A 22,696-nucleotide genomic window follows, 5' to 3' on the forward strand; every position below is an offset into this window, starting at 1 on the left:
GGAAATTATAGAAAATGAGCTTTACTCACCTGGGGCTTTCTACAGCCCCTTGCAGCCGACTATCCCATGCCGACTGCTCTGCTCTGCGCAGCCATCCCGGTCTCCGTGCATGTTGCGGAGGCCGGCCCCGAGGTTGTCCGCACTGCATCTGCGCGAACCGCCTCTGTCAATCAAGCCCACGTTGTACGCGGCTTACTGCGCAGTGCACGGAGACCGGGGCGGCGGCACAGAGTGGAGCGGTCAGCATGGGACAGTCGGCTGCAAGGGGCTGGAGAAAGCCCCAGGTGAGTAAAGCTAAATTTCTATAATGTCCCTGATAACTCCTTTAAGGGCCCGAGACGGTCCTTTATAGGGATACCTCTGCCTTACAATATTGAGAACACTGTGACTGCATACATAACTGGGGACAGTCTGAAGATAATTTACCCCTGAAGCCTGGTAGTGATTACCTGCCTTGGCATCCAAGGTCATTATGTAGAGAAATAGGTAAAACTGTCAGCCACCTCTCCTGATGTAAGTCTCCCAACATGCATCCTGGTACTGTGATAAGCAATATACTCAAGAGCCCAATCCCAATGAGTCCTGTGGCGTAGCAATAGGGGATGCAGAGGCAGCGACTGCACTAGGCCCTTGGATGGGCATATCAGGTGCCCTCATTCATTTGCTGTATTAGCTTCTTATTGGTGCTGTACTGGTAATGATCATCTGTACTGTATATGTGTTTTGAATAGTGGGATTCATGAACAAACTGTTCCTCTCCCCTTGCTTAAACTTCTCTTGTACTGCAGATGCTCTCGACAGGCTTTGCTAACCCTGATGTCTCTAGTGGGGGCGGTTATTGTGTTATATAGCCGCCCAGCCCATACACATAAAATTCCAGATGGTTCGCACACTCTACAGTACCATGTCCTGTTTATTCAAAACACGTGACAAACCATTCCACAACCAACGAGTCGTTTCGGGGCCCCGTGGGGTCCCCTTTGTCAAGGCTACAGTACAGAATGGTAACAGCCCATACACATGCCCACTGTTGTGGGTGTTACAGTTCAGGGTGGTCAGAACAACCACGACATGTAGAGTATGACATTGGCTAACACTCATAATCATGTGCATATGTAAACGGCGGAGGCAGCGATTTCTATTGCTGCTCACTGTGCGGGTAAGACAGTGGTATAATACTCACAGTTTACTGCCTAAAGCAGCACCATTTAAAACAAAATAGTACAAACTTATGATAGCAAGAAAATGATATTTCTTCATCCTGTGATAATTACACAATACAGCTTTTTGCTAAGTAATATTAAAAGTATTGCTACTTTAAAGTAGTTATTCGTGTATTATTAGAAGTGAAAACAGTGCTTAGCAGAGTGTTTCTTTAACTTAAGGAAATGTAAAATGGAGTTGAATGGTGGGTGGTGAAGCTTAGCGAATTGGGTTAATATGGTTCCTTGGGCCTTCTTGGCTCATGCTGCTATTGGCTGACCACTCTTCTATGAATCCTGTAACAGAGCTAGTAGCCATTGAATATATATTGCCCCAAGAATCTTGTGGTTTATCCATCGGTTTATTCGTTTTCTGATTCAAAGACTTTTCCGCTCTTCTGGCAAGTAATAGATCTGGGCTCTCTTGTGATTACAGTTTCAGCAGACAACAATGAGCCTTATAAATATTTATAACTGTTCATTTTCTGTTGCTTCCGGTTCCTTTGGCCCCACATCACAGATAGAGCCGGCACAGATATGTAACTTGATTATTTCTGGGCTTCATCCATGTAAAACAAGGTTTGTTCCCTTGGATATCATGACCCTCTGCATGTGAATAGGAAACCTAAAGGCTTTTTTTTTTGAGGGGGGGGTTCAGTAAAATATTTATTTTCCGTTTCAGTAGTTTTTAATAAAAGTGTAATATGATGAACAAAGAAATTATAGGCATTGTACACTGCATGCAAGGCTTACAACTGCTTGAATCAGAACATAACATTAGCTGGTATTGCTGGCTATTACATACCATCTGTTCTTAAAGTGTACCATAGACATGATAATATGCATGATTTATACTTACCTGGGGCTTCCTCCAGCCCCATGTGGACCATAGGCTCCATCACTGTCCTCCCCGGCTGCTCCTTCTCCCATGCTCTGTTTTGTTAATTTGGCCAGTGGCGGTCAGTCGTGTTCTACTGCGCTTGCGTGGACCGGCTGAGAACATGCCCCGACGCGCTCTTGTGGCCCGGAGAATGCTCCAGAGCATGACTAGATAATGAGTAGGTAATCTGGTATACTTTGACCCATAGTTTATGTACTTTATGGGCATTGCCCATATGTGGAGGGACGTACCCCTCAACTGTGAAAGCACAAGTCATTTCCTGTTTTGTCAAACCCGGCAACTCCACTTGGTGGGAGGCACCAATGAAACAGTCCCTTGTAATTGATTTCCACCATCTTAGTATTAACAGAGCATCAAGAGATGCCTTTCCAAGCATCACATACAACATCGTCATCAATATCTAGGACTAGGTCACTCTCTCAGATTAGGAAGATATTTCCAAAGACTAAAGGTGACCATATATCAAGCGATTTTGGTGACTGATCAGAGATAGAGCTTTCTGTCATTGAATCTGATTGGAGAGAGATTTGTTGGCCGCCATAAACCGCAGGCCGATTCCTAATCGATTGCAGCATGAAATATTTTGAAAATCAGCCTAATGATGCCACCTCCGGCCATGTCCCCCAAAGTTAGATGTACCAGAACTGTGCATTAATATTTTACCTGTTCGGTGTCTGCCGCTGTCTCCGCACTCTTTTTCCTCATTGGCATCACATACACGCCCCACATGCAATACGCCAGCAACCACGTGGGGCGCAAGTGAGGATGGGGAGTGCGGAGACAGTGGCGGACATCGGACAGGTTTACTATTAATGCATGGGCAGCAGGGGGGCTTACATCAAAATTTGGGGGGATGCGGCCAGGGGTTTCTGTCACATTTGTCATTCGCGATTTTTTTTACCAACTGCGCATCCAATCAAGCATGTTGTCCCAAGATTTCCCAGCATGTCCGATACATGCGACCAATTTTGGACCGAAATTGGTCAAATTGTTGATCAGGCATGCTCTTGGTTGCAATGATTTTTATCAGATTCGATAATAATTAGCAAATCTGATGGTTCATCGGCTGTCAAGTCTACTGATGTATGGCCCCTTAAGGGAACTTGATGGCATATATGCTCAAAGGCAGTGCTAGTGAGGGGGGAGTCAGATCCCTTGTGGAGGCACTGCACAAAGTATTTGATCTAATGATATCTGTGGCACCACAGCAATAGAGAGCAGATCAACACCACAAAGGATCATGCTCTATTGGATACTTTACAACCAAATTACAGATGAATTATTTATATCTTGTAAAATGACCATAGCAGTTTTAAGGTGGCCATACACCTATAGGTGGCCATCAGGTCTGACATCTGATAGATCCCTTCCTGATCGAATCTGATCAAAGAGGGATCCATTGGCTGCCCACACACTGTACACAGATATTCAAACAATTTTAGCATGAAATGTATTGTCAATCTGTGGTGCTGCTGTGTGCCTGGTCATGTGACACAAGCTGAAGTTCAAATACTAGAGGTCCAGCAGCATACATGCGGGACCTCTAGTATTTCAACTTCAGCTTGCGTCACATGACCAGGGAAAAAAAGAGGACACGGAGGATGAGACCCAAGGCATGAAGATAAATCACAGTAGGACATGTGCCATATGCCATATGCCACATCACCATATCAAACGCTGCTAGCGGTGGGCTCCCAACTTGCTGACAAGTGAGCAAAATTTTTCAGCCTGCGTAATCGATCAAATAGATTGATTTCAGGTGGAAATTGATCGACCTGGCAATTTTTGCATTAACAATTTCTAGTAGATTTGATCACAGTGATCAAATCCCACATATAGAGTTGGGCCGAACGGTTCGCCTGCGAACGGTTCCATGCGAACTTCAGTGGTTCGCGTTCGCGTCCCGCATGCGAATTTTTAGCGGAAGTTCGGTTCGCCCCATAATGCACCATGAGGGTCAACTTTGACCCTCTACATCACAGTCAGCAGGCCCAGTGTAGCCAATTAGGCTACACTAGCCCCTGGAGCCACTCCCCCCCTAATAAAAGGCAGGCAGCGGCGGCCATTAAGCTCACTCGTGTGCCTGCGTTAGTGATAGTAGGGCGAGCTGCTGCAGACTGTCTCTCATAGGGAAAGATTAGTTAGGCTTAGCTTGTTCCTGGCTGCATACCTGTTCTGTTCAGTGAGCCCACCATACCTGTTCTGTTCAGTGAGCCCACTGGATACCTGCATACCTGTTCAGTGAACCTGCCACTGCATACCTGTTCTGTGAACCCACCACTGCATACCTGTTGAGGGAACCCACCACTGCATACCTGTTCAGAGAACCCACCACTGCATACCTGTTCAGTGAACCTGCCACTGCATACCTGTACTGTTCAGTGAACCCGCCACTGCATACCTGTACTGTTCAGTGAACCCGCCACTGCATACCTGTTCTGTTCAGTGAACCCGCCACTGTATACCTGTTCTGTTCAGTGAACCTGCCACTGTATACCTGTTCTGTTCAGTGAACCCGCCACTGCATACCTGTTCTGTTCAGTGAACCCGCCACTGCATACCTGTTGTGTTCAGTGAACCCGCCACTGTATACCTGTTCTGTTCAGTGAACCTGCCACTGTATACCTGTTCTGTTCAGTGAACCCGCCACTGTATACCTGTTCTGTGAACCCGCCACTGCATACCTGTTCTGTTCAGTGAACCTGCCACTGTATACCTGTTCTGTTCAGTGAACCCGCCACTGCATACCTGTTCTGTGAACCTGCCACTGCATACCTGTTCTGTGAACCCACCACTGCATACCTGTTCTGTTCAGTGAACCCGCCACTGCATACCTGTTCTGTTCAGTGAACCCGCCACTGCATACCTGTTGTGTTCAGTGAACCCGCCACTGTATACCTGTTCAGTTAACCCGCCACTGCATACCTGTTGTGTTCAGTGAACCCGCCACTGTATACCTGTTCTGTTCAGTGAACCTGCCACTGTATACCTGTTCTGTTCAGTGAACCCGCCACTGCATACCTGTACTGTTCAGTGAACCCGCCACTGCATACCTGTTCTGTGAACCCGCCACTGCATACCTGTACTGTTCAGTGAACCCGCCACTGCATACCTGTTCTGTTCAGTGAACCCGCCACTGTATACCTGTTCTGTTCAGTGAACCTGCCACTGTATACCTGTTCTGTTCAGTGAACCCGCCACTGCATACCTGTACTGTTCAGTGAACCCGCCACTGCATACCTGTTCTGTGAACCCGCCACTGTATACCTGTTCTGTTCAGTGAACCCGCCACTGCATACCTGTTGTGTTCAGTGAACCCGCCACTGTATACCTGTTCTGTTCAGTGAACCCGCCACTGCATACCTGTACTGTTCAGTGAACCCGCCACTGCATACCTGTTCTGTGAACCCGCCACTGCATACCTGTTGTGTTCAGTGAACCCGCCACTGTATACCTGTTCAGTGAACCTGCCACTGCATACCTGTTCTGTGAACCCGCCACTGCATACCTGTTGTGTTCAGTGAACCCGCCACTGCATACCTGTTCAGTGAACCCGCCACTGCATACCTGTTCTGTTCAGTGAACCTGCCACTGTATACCTGTTCTGTTCAGTGAACCCGCCACTGCATACCTGTTGTGTTCAGTGAACCCGCCACTGTATACCTGTTCTGTTCAGTGAACCTGCCACTGTATACCTGTTCTGTTCAGTGAACCCGCCACTGCATACCTGTTGTGTTCAGTGAACCCGCCACTGCATACCTGTTCAGTGAACCCGCCACTGCATACCTGTTCTGTTCAGTGAACCCGCCACTGCATACCTGTTCTGTTCAGTGAACCCACCGCATCAGTGCGCATACCTGTGCAGTTAAGTGAACCCACCTACCTACGTGAGTGCACGCAGTGTGATATACCACTCCGTGCATACCCGATATGGACAAAACAGGTAGAGGAAGAGGTAGTGCCAGAGCCAGAGGAAGGCCACCCGGCAGATCTGTGCGAGGTCGTGTAAATGTAATTTCGTGTGGACCTGGCCCACAGTACAGTGCTCGGAAAAAGGCACGTCCCATCACCTCCCAAGATTGTCAGGACGTGGTTGAGTATTTAGCGACACAGAACACCTCATCTTGCTCAGCCACCAGCGCTACTACTAGCACCACTTCCGCTGCATTTGACACTTCGCAAGAATTATTTAGTGGTGAAATCACTGATGCACAGCCATTGTTGTTACAGCCAGATGAATTTTCACCAGCTCATATGTCTGAGTTACGCAACAACACTATGGATGTAACGTGTAAGGAGGATGAAGGACCTACTGATGGTGCATGTTTGGATTTTTCTGAGGCAAGCGAAGCTGGGCAGGATGATTACGATGATGACGATGATACGGATCCTCTGTATGTTCCCAATAGAGGAGATGAAGAGGGGGACAGTTCAGAGGGGGAGTCAGAGAGTAGTAGGAGGAGAGAAGTTGCTGAAAGAAGCTGGGGCAGCTCTTCGTCAGAAACAGCTGGTGGCAGTGTCCGGCACCATGTATCGCCACCTATGTACAGCCAGCCAACTTGCCCTTCAGCATCAGCTGCTGAGGTCCCCATAGTGCCCACATCCCAGGGTGGCTCAGCGGTGTGGACATTTTTTAATGTGTGTGCCTCAGATCGGAGCAAAGCCATCTGTTCGCTCTGCCAACAAAAATTGAGCCGTGGAAAGACCAACACTCACGTAGGGACAAGTGCCTTACGAAGGCACCTGGAGAAAAGGCACAAACAGCAATGGGATGGCCACTTGAGCAAAAGCAGCAGCAGCAGCACACAAAAGAAAAGTCACCCTCCTTCTCCTCTTCCTCCTTCAGGTGCATCATCTGCTTCTGCCGCTTTCTCCCTTGCATCTTCACAGGCACCCTCCTCCACTCCGCCTCTGCCCTTGAGCGCTTCCTGCTCCTCTGCCCACAGCAGCAGTCAGGTGTCCGTAAAGGAAATGTTTGAGCGGAAGAAGCCAATTTTGGCCAGTCACCCCCTTGCCCGGCGTCTGACAGCTGGCGTGGCGGAACTGTTAGCTCGCCAGCTGTTACCATACCGGCTGGTGGACTCTGATGCCTTCCGTAAATTTGTGGCCATCGGGACACCGCAGTGGAAGATGCCAGGCCGCACTTATTTTTCTAGAAAGGCCATACCCCAACTGCACTGTGAAGTTGAGAGGCAAGTGGTGTCATCTCTTGCGAAGAGCGTTGGGTCAAGGGTACACCTGACCACGGATGCCTGGTCTGCCAAGCACGGGCAGGGCCGCTACATTACGTACACAGCCCATTGGGTCAACCTGGTGAACGATGGCAAGCAGGGCGCAGCGGACCAAATTGTGACACCTCCACGGCTTGCAGGCAGGCCTCCTGCCACCTCCTCTCCTCCTGCTACATGCTCTTCGCTGTCCTCCTCCTCCTTGGCTGAGTGGCAGTTCTCCTCTCCAGCTACACAGCCCCAGCTCCGCAGGGCCTATGCTGCATGCCAGGTACGACGGTGTCATGCCATCTTAGACATGTCTTGCCTCAAAGCGGAGAGTCACACTGGAGCAGCTCTCATGGCTGCTCTTAAGAAACAGGTGGATGAGTGGCTGACCCCGCACCACCTGGAGATAGGCAACGTGGTGTGCGACAACGGCAGCAATCTGCTTGCCGCTTTGCATATGGGGAAGCTGACACACATACCCTGCATGGCACATGTCATGAATCTAGTTGTTCAAAGATTTGTGTCAAAGTACCCTGGCTTAGCGGATTCCTGAAGCAGGCCAGGAAGTTCTGTGGGCATTTGAGGTGGTCTTATACAGCCATGGCACGCTTTGCGGAAATTCAGCGGAAAAACAACTTGCCGGTGAGACGCCTGATTTGCGATAGCCCGACTCGCTGGAATTCGACCCTGCTCATGTTCTCCCGCCTGCTAGAACAGAAGAAAGCCGTCACCCAGTACCTCTACAACTACAGTAGAATGAAACAGTCTGGGAAGATGGGGATGTTCTGGCCCGACAACTGGACACTGATGAGAAATGCATGCAGGCTCATGCGGCCGTTTGAGGAGGTGACCAACCTGGTGAGCCGCAGTGAAGGCACCATCAGCGACTTGATTCCCTACGCTTACTTCTTGGAGCGTGCTGTGCGTAGAGTGGCGGATGAAGCTGCGAATGAGCGTGACCAGGAACAGTTACGGCAGGAACAGGCATGGGACCAATTTTCATCAGACCCAGCTGTTTCCTCAACACCTGCGGCAGCACAGAGGGGGGAGGAGGAGGAAGAAGAGAAGTCGTGTGCAGAAGACGAGTCAGACTCAGAGGATGATGAGCAAGGTGTTTCTTTGGGGGAGGAGGAGGAGGGGACGGCGGCAGGAGAACAAACGCAGCAGGCGTCGCAGGGGGCTTGTGCTGCTCAACCTTCCCGTGGTATTGTTCGCGGCTGGGGGGAGGAGGTTGACTTACGTGACGCCACTGAGGAAGAGCAAGAGGAGATGGATGGTACATCTGGATCCGACTTTGTGCAGATGTCGTCTTTTATGCTGTCCTGCCTGTTGAGGGACCCCAGTATAAAAAATCTCAAGGGGAATGAGCTGTACTGGGTGGCCACACTACTAGACCCTCGGTACAGGCACAAAGTGGCGGACCTGTTACCAACTCACCTGAAGGTGGAAAGGATGCAGCACATGCAGAACAAGCTGTCAACTATGCTTTACAATACCTTTAAGGGTGATGTGACAGCACAACGCCAGCAAGGTACCACTGCTACTAATCCTCCTCCCGTGTCCACGCAGTCAAAGACAGGACGCTCCAGCGATCTCATGGTGATGTCGGACATGCGGACGTTCTTTAGTCCAACGCCTCGCCGTAGCCCTTCCGGATCCACCCTCCACCAACGCCTGGAACGGCAGGTAGCCGACTACCTGGCCTTAAGTGTGGATGTAGACACTGCTGTGAACAGCGATGAGGAACCCTTGAACTACTGGGTGCGCAGGCTTGACCTGTGGTGAGAGCTGTCCCAATTTGCCATCCAACTTCTCTCCTGCCCTGCCGCAAGCGTCCTGTCAGAAAGGACCTTCAGCGCAGCTGGAGGCATTGTCACTGAGAAGAGAAGTCGCCTAAGTCACAAAAGTGTTAAGTACCTCACCTTTATCAAAATAAATGAGGCATGGATCCCGGAGGGCTGCTGCCCGCCCCAAGACTAAGTCAGTCCCCACACACACAGCATCTCTGCCTGCACGCCGTGTGACTGGCTGCCTGGCCTGCCCCAAGAAGACTAAGTCGCTCCCAGTCCCTCCACACAGCATGTCTGCCTGCAGGCCGCTTGACTACCTTCTCCGCCACCACCAACAGGGTCCGGGACTCCAGGCGGATTGCTGAATTTTTTAGGCCGCTGCTAGCAGCGGCCGCTGTAATAATTTTTCTGGTGCGTGTACATGACTGCCTAATTTTTCTGGCTGCACTGCTGGCAGCTGCAACAACAAAAGAAAAGGCATGTACATGCGCCCATTCCCCTTCGTGATCATTACCTTGCCGTGGTGAAGGGGCTTGCGTATCACAATGAAGCAATGACCGGCGCCTAGATGAGTGTCTCGGGGGGCACACCCACGATAATAAGGTTGTTGCCTCACTGTGGTCAGACCAAATTTGATCAGCTGGACAGTCACTGTTCTGTCATTCAGCTACATCAGCCAGGCGACCATATGGGCTGTAAAGCCACCAAAACCTGCACTCTCGCCATGGTGCGCACCAGTCCAGCACGGCCGTCACTACACGAACAGCTGTTTGCGGTGCGTTACACGGTGAGTTTGGTGTGTCAGTGTGAAGCAGTACCTTAATTACACTACCTGATTGATGTATACACATGCAAGATGTTTTAAAGCACTTTAGGCCTGTCATTTAGCATTCAATGTGATTTCTGCCCTTAAAACGCTGCTTTGTGTCAAATCCAGATTTTTCCCGGGGACTTTTGCCATGTATCCCACTCCTTCACCTGGGGGTCCAGGTGTTAGACCCCTTGAAACATCTTTTCCATCACTTTTGTGGCCAGCATAATTTTTTTTTTTCAAAGTTCGCATCCCCATTGAAGTCTATCGCGGTTCGCGAACTTTTACGCGAACCGAACCTTACGCGGAAGTTCGCGAACCCGGTTCGCGAACCTAAAATCGGAGGTTTGGCCCCACTCTACTCACGTATATTGATGGGTAAAATCGCCTAGTGCATGGCCAGCCTCAGTGCTGCTGTTGTTTATATAATACAAACAGGGTAGCTGGTAATCTGCTTTAAAGGGATACTGTAGGGGGGTCGGGGGAAAATGAGCTGAACTTACCCGGGACTTCTAATGGTCTCCTGCAGACATCCTGTGCCCGTGCAGCCGCTAACCGATGCTCCGGCCCCGTCTCCGGTTCACTTCTGGAATTTCTGACTTTAAAGTCAGAAAATCACTGCGCCTGCATTGCCGTGTCCTCGATTCCGCTGATGTCATCAAGAGCGCACAGCGCAGGCCCAGTATGGTCTGTGTCTGTGCAGTACACTCCTGGTGACATCAGCGGGAGCGAGGACACGGCAACGCAAGCGCAGTGATTTTCTGACTTTAAAGTCAGAAATTCCAGAAGTGAACCGGAGGCAGGGCCGGAGCATTGGGGAGTGGCTGCGCCAACACAGGATGTCTGCGGGGGACCATTAGAAGCCCCGGGTAAGTTCAGCTCATTTTCCCCCGACCCCCCCTACAGTATCCTTTTAAAGTAATATTAGAGTAAGATGATTACATTTTAGAAGATTATTATTATTAGGCTGTTCTGCTGAAAATGCTTTCACAGGTGAGTTTGCTGAAATACTGGAGCCCAAAGCAGGGCACCAAACCTATAGCATCCAAGACAAACATACGGTAACAAACATACCGTGAAATATGCAAAAAAGAGTGGAATTGCTGCAGAACCTGAACTTATTCGAAGTTGTTGATGTGAGCACTAAGTAGAAAGAAATATTGAAGATTTGAATTAAAAGACTTTGAATGCCAGCTGCTTTGTTCTCCAAAATACCAAAATCATACCGTAATTTCTGGTTAGGCTTCAAACAAATCAAAATTATTCAGCAGTCCAATAACTACACATATGTGTTTTTATAACTTGAGCAAGTAGTTAATACCTTTGTTTTACAGAGACTGATGTTTATGTAACATTCGTAGGATGTTTAAAGCTGAACTTCATTAAATGTTGTCTTATGGATGCCTCAGAGGTAAATGTTAAATGCACGTTGACTGACCTCAGTTGCAGCTACCTAGAGAATAAGCAATTAAACTACTGGTGTATTCTATGCACTTAACAAAGTTCACATTCCTCCTAGTAGTGCCCGCTAAACAGATCTTGATAGCATAATGATGCTACTGCAGGATAGTGTTGTGTGATCTGGACACTGACATCTAGCTGAGATTTAAAGTGGAACTTCTGGTCTCTCCTTGGCCTTCATCTTATTTCCTCAGTATGTCTCCTTTTCCTTAGCCCCACTGTGATCAGGGGTGTAAGATGAAATCAAGGGGTCCTATAGCAAAATTTTGATTGCAACCCCCTATGCCATATAAGTAGACAGATGTGCCCTCCACTGTAGGTAGTCTGATGTAGCCCCCCCAGTATAGGCAGATAGAGGCATCCATCAGTTAAAATTAGGCAGCCTCCCAGAGTCCCACTATAGGTAGGGGGAGAGGCCCCCAGTAAAGGTAGCCACCTGTTTTCCATATTGTAGGTAGCCTGAAGTAGGCTCCTAGTGTAGGCAGCCAGATTAGCCCCCTAATAAAGGTATGCTCCTCACAGTATAGGTTGCCAGATTAGTCCCCAGGTATGGGTAGTTATCTTACCATATGCAGAGCAGCGAGTGGAGCACTAGAGAGTAGTGGCTCATTGCTCCATCTACTGATGATCTACTTTCTCCATGCATCCCTGTCTCTATGATTACATTATCCTCCCTTGTTATACAACCTACATGACAAAAGAGGGTGCTGTAGTCATGGATATGAAGATGCTAGAAGGTCGAAAGTTGGTGGAACCCCGGAGAGGTGAGTCACTCGTCTCCAGTGGTCTACTCACTACTCTAGACTCACCTTGGGTTTCTGTGAGTCCTGTGGCTGCTACGTTGATCGCTAAGCTACTGACCATGATCATGGTGAAGATCCTCCATCCCTGACTTCCAAGATAGTCACTGTATACTGCCTCTTCAGCTAACTGGCTTTATGGGAAAGTAAGGGTAAAGAAACTTTTGGACTGAATGCCTTACCTTTGGTGGTAAGACAGACATTGGAGAATGGGACCACTTCATGGACACCTCACAGTCATGCTGTGCACAAAGAGACCTGGAGAGTTCAGAAAAGCAAAACCACAGACCAGAAGGAGCATCTCTAGGGAGGTGAGACCCAGCATTTCTTCCAGCAGTTGATATTTACCAGTAGTAACTTTCTAGAGATCCGCTTTAAGGTCCTGAGAGTGATCAACTGCAGATATTTGTGTTAGTTTTTTTTGTTTTGTTTTGTGTCTGTGTATATGGGGGGAAGTTATTGTGGATTATATGCTATTTAAAGGCACGTAAACACAAGGAGGAAAAATCAGTTGAGATGAACAATAAATGAACATTCACATATCGTTTGAAAATTAAAATAACGATAAACGATCGATCCACAATGGTGCTCTGGAATTTTGAACGACCAACATGACAGATCACTGTGTCAGATAAAATCATTCATATTCAGCAGTGTGTACAGAGCTACGAACAATTTTTAAACAATTTATATGCAAAGTCTACAGGTCTTCATCTAGACCCAGTATTGTTCAATGATACTATTAATGAACATTTGGCATTTTGTTTGCTGTCTTCTGCTGTTTTTCACATTACATCACTTTAAATCTGAGGGACACTGGGATAGTTGAGTAACAAGACAATATATACTCTGTACAGCGCTGCGTAAGATGTCGGCGTTATATAAATAATAACATAATAATAATTACTTCTATATTGATCATGGAATAATTGTTCATCATCAATTGACACAATTTTGTCTGGCAGTGTGTACGTAACTTAAGAAAAGAAAGCTTTCCTGCAAATGGTTGGATATCTAAACAATCAGTTAATCCCCCACCACTCTACTCCATTTCTTCACCTCTGGTGGGAGCATTTCCTCTTCTTCCATGTAATCCAAGTGGAGATATTATCTAGTCTGATTATTACAAATCATGGAAATGCACTTAAACAACATAACCAGGCACAGTTCCACATACGGGGTAATTTAATAATCAAAAAGGTGTCTGTTATGTTTTTGTCTGAAGTAAGCTGTCTAAAGCTGAAATTCCTGTTTTATACATTTACACATGTGACCTGAAGCAGCCTGGCTGTAGAATTTAACAGCAAAATCTGTGAGCAGAGGTGCTGCTGCTTAGTTCAGCCTCATAAAGCTATTCAACTATGAGGAGGCGGGGCACAGACAGACTTCTCTGAGAAGATTACAGCTTGAAGCACTGTAAGTCTGTGCATCAGGAAGTTGCCTGTGTAGGAGTTCCTAAACAGGCCCCTCAGCCAATCAAGATTATTATTATAATCTTATAAGTGGATAAAAAAAGCTCAGTCACTGAGTACCTACAAGGGATTAGGATAGTATTTATTGCGAATCTTAAACTTCAAATTTACAGAGGAAACAACTCTTTTTGTTAATAGCTGCTTCAGATTAGTCGGCCAAAATCAGTAATAGGTATAAAGGTCCGTGGTTCTTTGGCGTGAGTTTGAGGGAGTATCAAAATAAAGTATCCAGTTTGGGTTATGGACACCCGCCAAGATTTAGTGATATTTGGTCATTAAAAATTTACAAGTTTCAAACAGTATCCTGTTGTTGTTTAAAGACACCAGAGTTCCTCTTTACTGAACGACTTTGCAGAGTATGGCAAGTAACAGATTGCTAAAGACGGATTGTTGAAATAGGTGATGAGACAATGATTTGGTAATAATGAGACAAACAACAGGAGTGAGCCAGAAAGAAGGGTAAGAGAGACAGAGGGAGAAAGAGAGAGAAAGATAGCGTAGCCAGGCTGTAAATCTTGCAGGGGATTAGGGATTTACTTCAGATAGAAGAATGTAAATGTTGCTGGCTCCACTGTGGCTGGAAAATTTCGCTCACAGCCAAAGCCTGGTCCGTGCTTGGCTGGGGACGTTGCTTCGTGTGCCCTCCTGAATTGGAAGCTTTTCTTCGGCTGGAAGACTAGAGAGCTGGAATGCATGTCTCCACAAACCTATCACCATGCAATCAGCCACAAAATGTTGCGGTGTACCTCAGCTTGCGTATATCATCGCACTTATGTAGGGAAATCTGACACTGTATAAAACAAATTCTTAACTTTATTGACACATTGTAATGCGCAGAGCCATACCAACGAGATCAGCACAAGCAGTGACTGCTACAAGGCCCTTAATCTTGGAATAGCTTCACTCTGACCTTGACTGAATATTGTCTTTTTTGCCCCGCTTTGCACAGCTAGAAATAATACACAGAGGAAATGGACTCTTTTCTGAAACACTGGGGTCTCATTTTAATTAACCTATTACTTCAGCTCTATTAAAATAAACAAACGTAAAATTGTGCCATATGTGTTTCTGTAAGTGCTGCTGAGGGGTCTAAGAGACCCTTGATCAGATCACTGGGTTTTTTTTAACAATAAAAATGTAAATGATTTTTGAGCAAACTACAACAGAATGTTACTCGCCTCCTACTGGCCAGATCACTCAATGCCTCCCAATCTCATGGATGCAATCGATACGCTAAAAATGCTGGAATTGGGCAAACAGATAGGCTAGGAGGGAACGTACAAACGACACAAACACTTTACTACACACAATTCCATTATAACGCTGCCACCACCTTCGTTTACAGGCCGAGAGAAACCTTTCTGACTATTGTTAACACACTCTAGTCGGACTGAAATAATACAATACTTAAGGTAGCGAATATTCGGAAAGGCTAGGATTTGTTCCGCGGTGTTCAAATCAAGTATGTAGGCGTAAAAATGACCTTAAGTGTTTTATTTTAAATTCAATATAAATAATTCATATATACAGAAAATTATTATATAAAAGTAATAATTCTGAAGACAGTAGACACAGAATAAAATAAAAGAGAAAAACAAAGAAAATCAATACTTAAAGATTTTGGAAGAAGTCTGTCCTTTGTGGAAGTCCTAAGAAAAATGGAAGCCAGCCTTGAGTTCTCTGCTAGCCACAGTGATGGTACAAAATTGGACAACTGCAGCTGAAAATGCAGTAATTTATTTTATACATCTCTGCTCTGAGGGCGGAACTCAGACTGTGCGGATAAGTTCATTTCAGCCCTTGGCTCTGAGAGCCGAGCGCCAAAACTGGGCGCCGTCATAGCAGCAATGCTCTGATGCGTGCCCTGCGTAGCAGTACTTCGGGGCACTGGTGGCTCCCAGACCACGAATTACATCTCCCTCACAGTTGCGACAACTCAGAGGGGAAAAGTATTTAATGTCGTGTCTGAGTTTAGCGGCAGTGGGGAAAGCCGCCATTCGGCTCTCCCCATGCCAAACTAAGCGGCGCCAAAATAATATGTACCCCAGACTCTGCCCCAAGGCTCAAAGCTGGGCACCCCCTGACATTTGGGAGGGAAATTTAATCCCAAATATAGGACTTGTCTATAGCTCAGGCAATATTAATCGCACACAAATAATAATAGCAAATTCTTAAACCACAAAGAATATGGATCACATTAATACCAGACATGGATAGGGTGTGACATTACCTTCCTGAGAAGTTTAATAATGGGGTTGCTGTTTATGTCAGCCCCCTGAAAGAGATATGAAAATGTTTGTCAGGTTACCCTCAATCAAACGATACACTTTTCATATACTGTAGATCATAAGTACAGTATCTCTTAAAAGGACAAATTAAGAATACTACATTTATTTTAAATCCATCCATAGCCAGGTATTGGTGTCTCTGCTCTGCTGCTCTCCTGCTGGGACCCAGGCCTGCTAGCAGCATTGTATTCCACCAAATGGCTTGTTCACACCTAGTTGTTAGCTGGGGGGAAGCTATCTCCCAGAAAAGAGATGCCACATTGTTTCTTGAATAGAATCTTTGTTATCTATTTGAATAAACAGACCCCAGTGCTCTGCTACTCCTAGACACACAATCTGGATTGTCCATGATGGGCAATCGATGCAGAAAAGCGAAAGTGTTCACGTTTACTCATGGTTCATCCGTGAAAGTTACTTCTGAAGGTCTTAAGCCATTTACACGAGATCTCCCTTCTTGCGTAAAATAAGTCTTGCCCTGGTCGCGTAATATGTGGTGCAGAGAAGTGCTCATCTGGGGATCCCCTTCACTGACATGATGCCATTCACACCACTGACTATTTCAAATTTGTCCTGGCACATATTAACATGGTGGGGTCAGTAAGGTCCATTCACTTGTATTGAATGAGGCTGCGTCATCGCAGCCAGCAGTGGCTCTGAGCTGTGTGCTTCCCTCAACCTGCTGTCCCTACGAACAGTTCCTTAATAACTAAAGTTTTTTAACATTTCATTTTTTTACCCACAACACTAGACATAAAGCTCAAAATTGCAACATGGAGTCAGGGCCAGATTTACCAAATACAGTAGGCATGTGCCTGAAGCCATCTGGTGCTAAAGAAGAATATGCATTTGGCGAGCACTGCCCCTATTTTGACTGCCAGTTGCAGTCTGTCTGCTTCCTGACCTACCAATACAGAGTTTTTACAATCACGCACACATTTACTTGCACTTATGTATGGCTGTACTTAAATTCTGGACACACCTAAAAGATTTTGGATGGAACTGCTACCTCTTCTTTTTCTTTAAAGTTATTTTATAGCAGCACAGTGGCATCGCTTGGGCCATGCTGCCTATAATGTCTCAAGTGAGGCAGAGTGATATGTGCTGCATCCATCATCACCCAAAACTTCATTATAATATGGCCTGACAGCATGCATGAGATTATGAGCTAATGCTGTTGAACACTGAAGTCAAAGGTAGCCATGCTGCAGGATAGAAACTAATACCACATACATAATTAAAAGTTTCCATGTTTTTATTAAACAAACCATAAAAACATTCACATTACAGGTAGAAAAAATATGTGAACCCCTAGACTAATGACATCTCCGAGAGCTAATTGGAGTGAGGTGTTAGCCAGCTCGACTCCAATCCATGAGATGAAATTGGAGGTATTGGTTACAGCTGCCCTGCCCTATAAAAACACACACCAGCTTTGGGTTTGCTTCTCCCAAGAGGCTTTGCCTGCTGTGAATGATGCTGCGTACAAAAGAGCTCTCAGAAGATTAAGAATTATCGACTTGCATAAAGTTGGAAAGGGTTATAAAAGTCTCCAAAAGCCTTGCTGTTCATCAGTCCATAGTAAGACAAATTGTCTATAAATGGAGAAAGTTCAGCACTGCTGCTACTCTCGACAGGAGGGGCCGTCCTGTAAAGATGACTGCAAGAGCACAGTGCAGAATGCTCAATGAGATGAAGGAGAATCCTAGAGTGTCAGCTAAAGACTTACAAAAGTCTCTGACATATGCTAACATCCCTATTAGCGAATCGATGATATGTCAAACACTAGACTACAATGGAGTTCATGGGAGGATAACACAGAGGAAGCCACTGCTGTTAAAAAAAAATTGCTGCACGTTTAAAGTTTGCAAAAGAGCACCTGGATGTTCCACAGCTGTACTGGCAAAATATTCTGTGGACAGATGAAATAAAAGTTGAGTTGTTTGGAAGAAACACACAACACTATGTGAGGAGAAAAAAAGGCACAGCACACCAACATCAAAACCTCATTCCAACTGTGAAGTATGGTGGTGGGGGGTATCATGGTTTGGGGCTGCTTTGCTGCGTTAGGGCGTGGACAGATTGCTATAATTGAAGGAAAAATAATTTCCCAAGTTTATCAAGACATTTTGCAGGAGAACTTAAGGCCATCTGTCCACCAGCTGAAGCTCAGCAGAAGATGGGTGTTGCAACAGGACAAGGACCCAAAGCATAGAAGTAAATCAACAACAGAATTGCTTAAACAGAAGAAAATACGCATTCTGGAGTGGCCCAGTCCTGACCGCAACCAGATCTAGATGCTATGGCATGATCTCACAAAAGCGATTTACACCAGACATCCCAAAAATAATGCTGAATTTTAAACAGTTCTGTAAAGAGGAATGGTCAAAAATTACTCCTGAACGTTGTGCACGTCTGATCTGCAACTACAGGAAACGTTTGGTTGAGATTATTGCTGCCAAAGGAGGTTCAAACAGTTATTAAATCCAAAGGTTCACATACTTTTTCCACCTGTACTGTGAATGTTTACATTGTGTGTTCAATAAAAACATGGAAACATTTAATTATTTGTGTGATATTAGTTTAAGCAGACTCTGATTGTCTATTGTGACTTTGATGAGGTTCAGATCACATTTTATGACCAATTTGTGCAGAAATCCATACAATTCCAAAGGGTTCACATACTTTTTACTGCTGCTGTACGTTGATGTTGATACTTGTTTGATGGCACTTTATAATGTTATGTTTGGGGAGGAAATGTAGGCTAGATATGTTGACTGGAGGGCATATTGCTGAATGTGATGTCGGGTACACACACTGGTGAATTTGTGTTTTGAGAACATGATGTCTTCTTTTTATAAATGAGAAATATACCTGCTTAATTATAATCTAAGAAGTGATTGTGATAGAAAATATCTTTCATAGTACCAGGTTAGGTGCCTATTCAGTGGCCACTTCCTGCCTACAGACTGTCAGTACTATAGGCTGCAGTCTTCTCAGAAAGATTCAGTCAAATCTGTCCTCTTTGCAGTCTGAATATTAGATTGATGCAATCCAAAAACTGTAGCCCCCTCTAATTTTTCTGAAATTAACACAAAGTGGCAATTTGGCACTGGCAGGCTACTTGTCAGGACACTGTATCAGCTTATCCTCTTCCTCCACCCAAGGGGTGCTATACTCCCAACATCTTCTTCTGAGTCCCGATCACATGAGATGACGTAATCAGAAACCAGAGGATGGTGTCAGCATTGCAGCGCCACCCGGTGGTGGAAGAAGGGTGATAGAAGAGCCTCCAGAGGAGTGGAGTGCCAATCCAGCCGTCTAGAGAGGTAACTATGACAACTCCCTGCGCCCACTCTGCATGACTGCATTAGGCAGCAAAATGATTTTAGCCAGCAGCGGATACCCTGCCCTGCCTTATCTCACATGAGACAATGTGGAAGAAGGGTGATAGAAGAGCCTCCAGAGGAGTGGAGTGCCAATCCAGCCGTCTAGAGAGGTAACTATGACAACTCCCTGCGCCCACTCTGCATGACTGCATTAGGCAGCAAAATGATTTTAGCCAGCAGCGGATACCCTGCCCTGCCTTATCTCACATGAGACAATGTGGACAGGGCTGCTAAAAGGTTAAATTACTTGGTATTATTTTTAGCTGCAATTGCCTTGTTTTACACACAATAAAAGAGAAAACTAAGAACCATGTTTACTAAGCTATTATATTTTATTTTTAGATCTGTATCTGGATATGGGCTTAAACAGTAAGAAAAAGTAATGTATGCTAGAATTTATATACCTTGTTGTGTTGCCAAAGTATATGATAAAGTGTATCTGGTTGAATCTTGCTCTTGTTGCAAGCATCAGATGTTTTTAGTTTATTTTTTCAGCTTGGTTAGGTTCATAAATGTTCTATAAATAACTGTAGTTGGGTAGTTCATTCCTTAGCTGAACAGGCTATTGATGCTGATAGATGTGTGGTTTGTCCTTAATCCTCCTCATTAGGTAAATCTGTTACAATGGCCCTTAATTCACTAAGATCATACTGGAGATAATAGGGCAAGAGAAAACTTACCTCCACACAGTGAGATTTATCTTATCTCTTTATTCCTTAAGTTACCTCCTCTGTAGTTAAGTTACCTCCTCTGTAGTTAATACTTTAGAATTCTGGAGTTATTTTAAGGATTGAAGAGTTAACTTAAAGACAGAAGAGTTAACTTTAGGTTTGCCTGAGGTAAAATGTTTCCTGAATACTACATGCCTCATCACCATGGTGATAACTCTAGAAACTTTATTAAAGACAGGAGATAAGCTTCGTGAATTGAGGCCAATGTGTCATTTTCTTTAATTCAGCAAAGTTATGTTTCCTTTTATTTGAATGTATACCTGATAGAACATACACAAATGAACATGAGGCCCCCTACATGGTACTTGCCAATAGTATTAGGTGGTCTTTGTACGGAGAGCACAAAGACTACCTAATACCGTCAGCAAGTTCCATGCTCCCTGTCTCCCGATCCCCTGAACAGCAGTATTAGGTTCCCTTTGTCCCACACCCACTTCCCCACCTTCCCTGTATGGTACAGACTAACCAGCAAGCTCATGGTGACCCAGAACTCACAGAATGCAATGATGTGTCAGCTTGTTAATTTGTACAGAGCCATAATAATCCAACATTCATACAGACTGTTTCGGATTGTTTGATCCTCATCAGTGCATGGCATGGATTAATTTGGCTCTATGGAGTAGGGCTTGTAAATCCGAGAGGTACAGACTAACCAGCAAGCTCATGGTGACCCAGAACTCATTGGAGTGTGTAAGGGACTACAATGGTCCTAAAAGCCCCCTTACTAAGATGTTAAGAAACACAAAAGTTTGCTTTCCTAAAACAGAAAGAATTTGCGATAATTCAGGTTGGAGTGAGCTTGAGATGTCTCCCAGGGCAACACTGCTGAATATATGCAAATTAACCATTGTACCCTTAGAAGCTAAACACACCTCCAGAACCGCTGGAATGCAGTGATGTGTCAGCTTGTTAACCACTTGAGGACCTAGGGCTTTCTACCCCTTAAGGACTGGCCACTTTTTTTCCATTCAGACCACTGCAGCTTTCACGGTTTATTGCTCGCTCATACAACCTACCACCTAAATGAATTTTGGCTCCTTTTCTTGTCACTAATAAAGCTTTCTTTTGGTGCTATTTGATTGCTCCTGCGATTTTTACTTTTTATTATATTCATCAAAAAAGACATGAATTTTGGCAAAAAAATGATTTTTTTAACTTTCTGTGCTGACATTTTTCAAATAAAGTAAAATTTCTGTATACATGCAGCGCGAAAAATGTGGACACACATGTTTTTGATTAAAAAAAACCCATTCAGTGTATATTTATTGGTTTGGGTAAAAGTTATAGCGTTTACAAACTATGGTGCAAAAAGTGAATTTTCCCATTTTCAAGCATCTCTGACTTTTCTGACCCCCTGTCATGTTTCATGAGGGGCTAGAATTCCAGGATAGTATAAATACCCCCCAAATGACCCCATTTTGAAAAGAAGGCATCCCAAAGTATTCACTGAGAGGCATAGTGAGTTCATAGAAGATATTATTTTTTGTCACAAGTAAGCGGAAAATTACACTTTGTGAGAAGAAAAAAAAAAAAAAAAGTTTCCATTTCTTCTAACTTGCGACAAAAAAAAAACTGAAATCTGCCACGGACTCACCATGCCCCTCTCTGAATACCTTGAAGGGTCTACTTTCCAAAATGGGGTCATTTGTGGGGTGTGTTTACTGTCCTGACATTTTGGGGGGTGCTAAATTGTAAGCACCCCTGTAAAGCCTAAAGGTGCTCATTGGACTTTGGACCCCTTAGCGCAGTTAGGCTGCAAAAAAGTGCCACACATGTGGTATTGCCGTACTCAGGAGAAGTAGTATAATGTGTTTTGGGGTGTATTTTTACACATACCCATGCTGGGTGGGAGAAATATCTCTGTAAATGACAATTTGTTAATTTTTATAACACACAATTGTCCATTTACAGAGGTCTTTCTCCCACTCAGCATGGGTATGTGTAAAAATACACCACAAAACACATTATACTACTTCTCCTGAGTACGGAGATACCACATGTGTGGCACTTTTTTGCACCCTAACTGCGCTAAAGGGCCCAAAGTCCAATGAGTACCTTTAGGATTTCACAGGTCATTTTGAGAAATTTCGTTTCAAGACTACTCCTCACGGTTTAGGGCCCCTAAAATGCCAGGGCAGTATAGGAACCCCACAAATGACCCCATTTTAGAAAGAAGACACCCCAAGGTATTCCGTTAGGAGTATGGTGAGTTCATAGAAGATTTTATTTTTTGTCAAAAGTTAGCGGAAAATGACACTTTGTGAAAAAACACAATTAAAATCAATTTCCGCTAACTTGTGACAAAAAATAAAATCTTCTATGAACTCGCCATACTACTAACGGAATACCTTGGGGTGTCTTCTTTCTAAAATGGGGTCATTTGTGGGGTTCCTATACTGCCCTGGCATTTTAGGGGCCCTAAACCGTGAGGAGTAGTCTTGAAACGAAATTTCTCAAAATGACCTGTGAAATCCTAAAGGTACTCATTGGACTTTGGGCCCTTTAGCGCAGTTAGGGTGCAAAAAAGTGCCACACATGTGGTATCGCCATACTCGGGAGAAGTAGTACAATGTGTTTTGGGGTGTATTTTTACACATACCCATGCTGGGTGGGAGAAATACCTCTGTAAATGGACAAT

The sequence above is a fragment of the Hyperolius riggenbachi genome, chromosome 6 (assembly GCF_040937935.1).
Source record: "Hyperolius riggenbachi isolate aHypRig1 chromosome 6, aHypRig1.pri, whole genome shotgun sequence".
NCBI lineage: Eukaryota > Metazoa > Chordata > Amphibia > Anura > Hyperoliidae > Hyperolius > Hyperolius riggenbachi.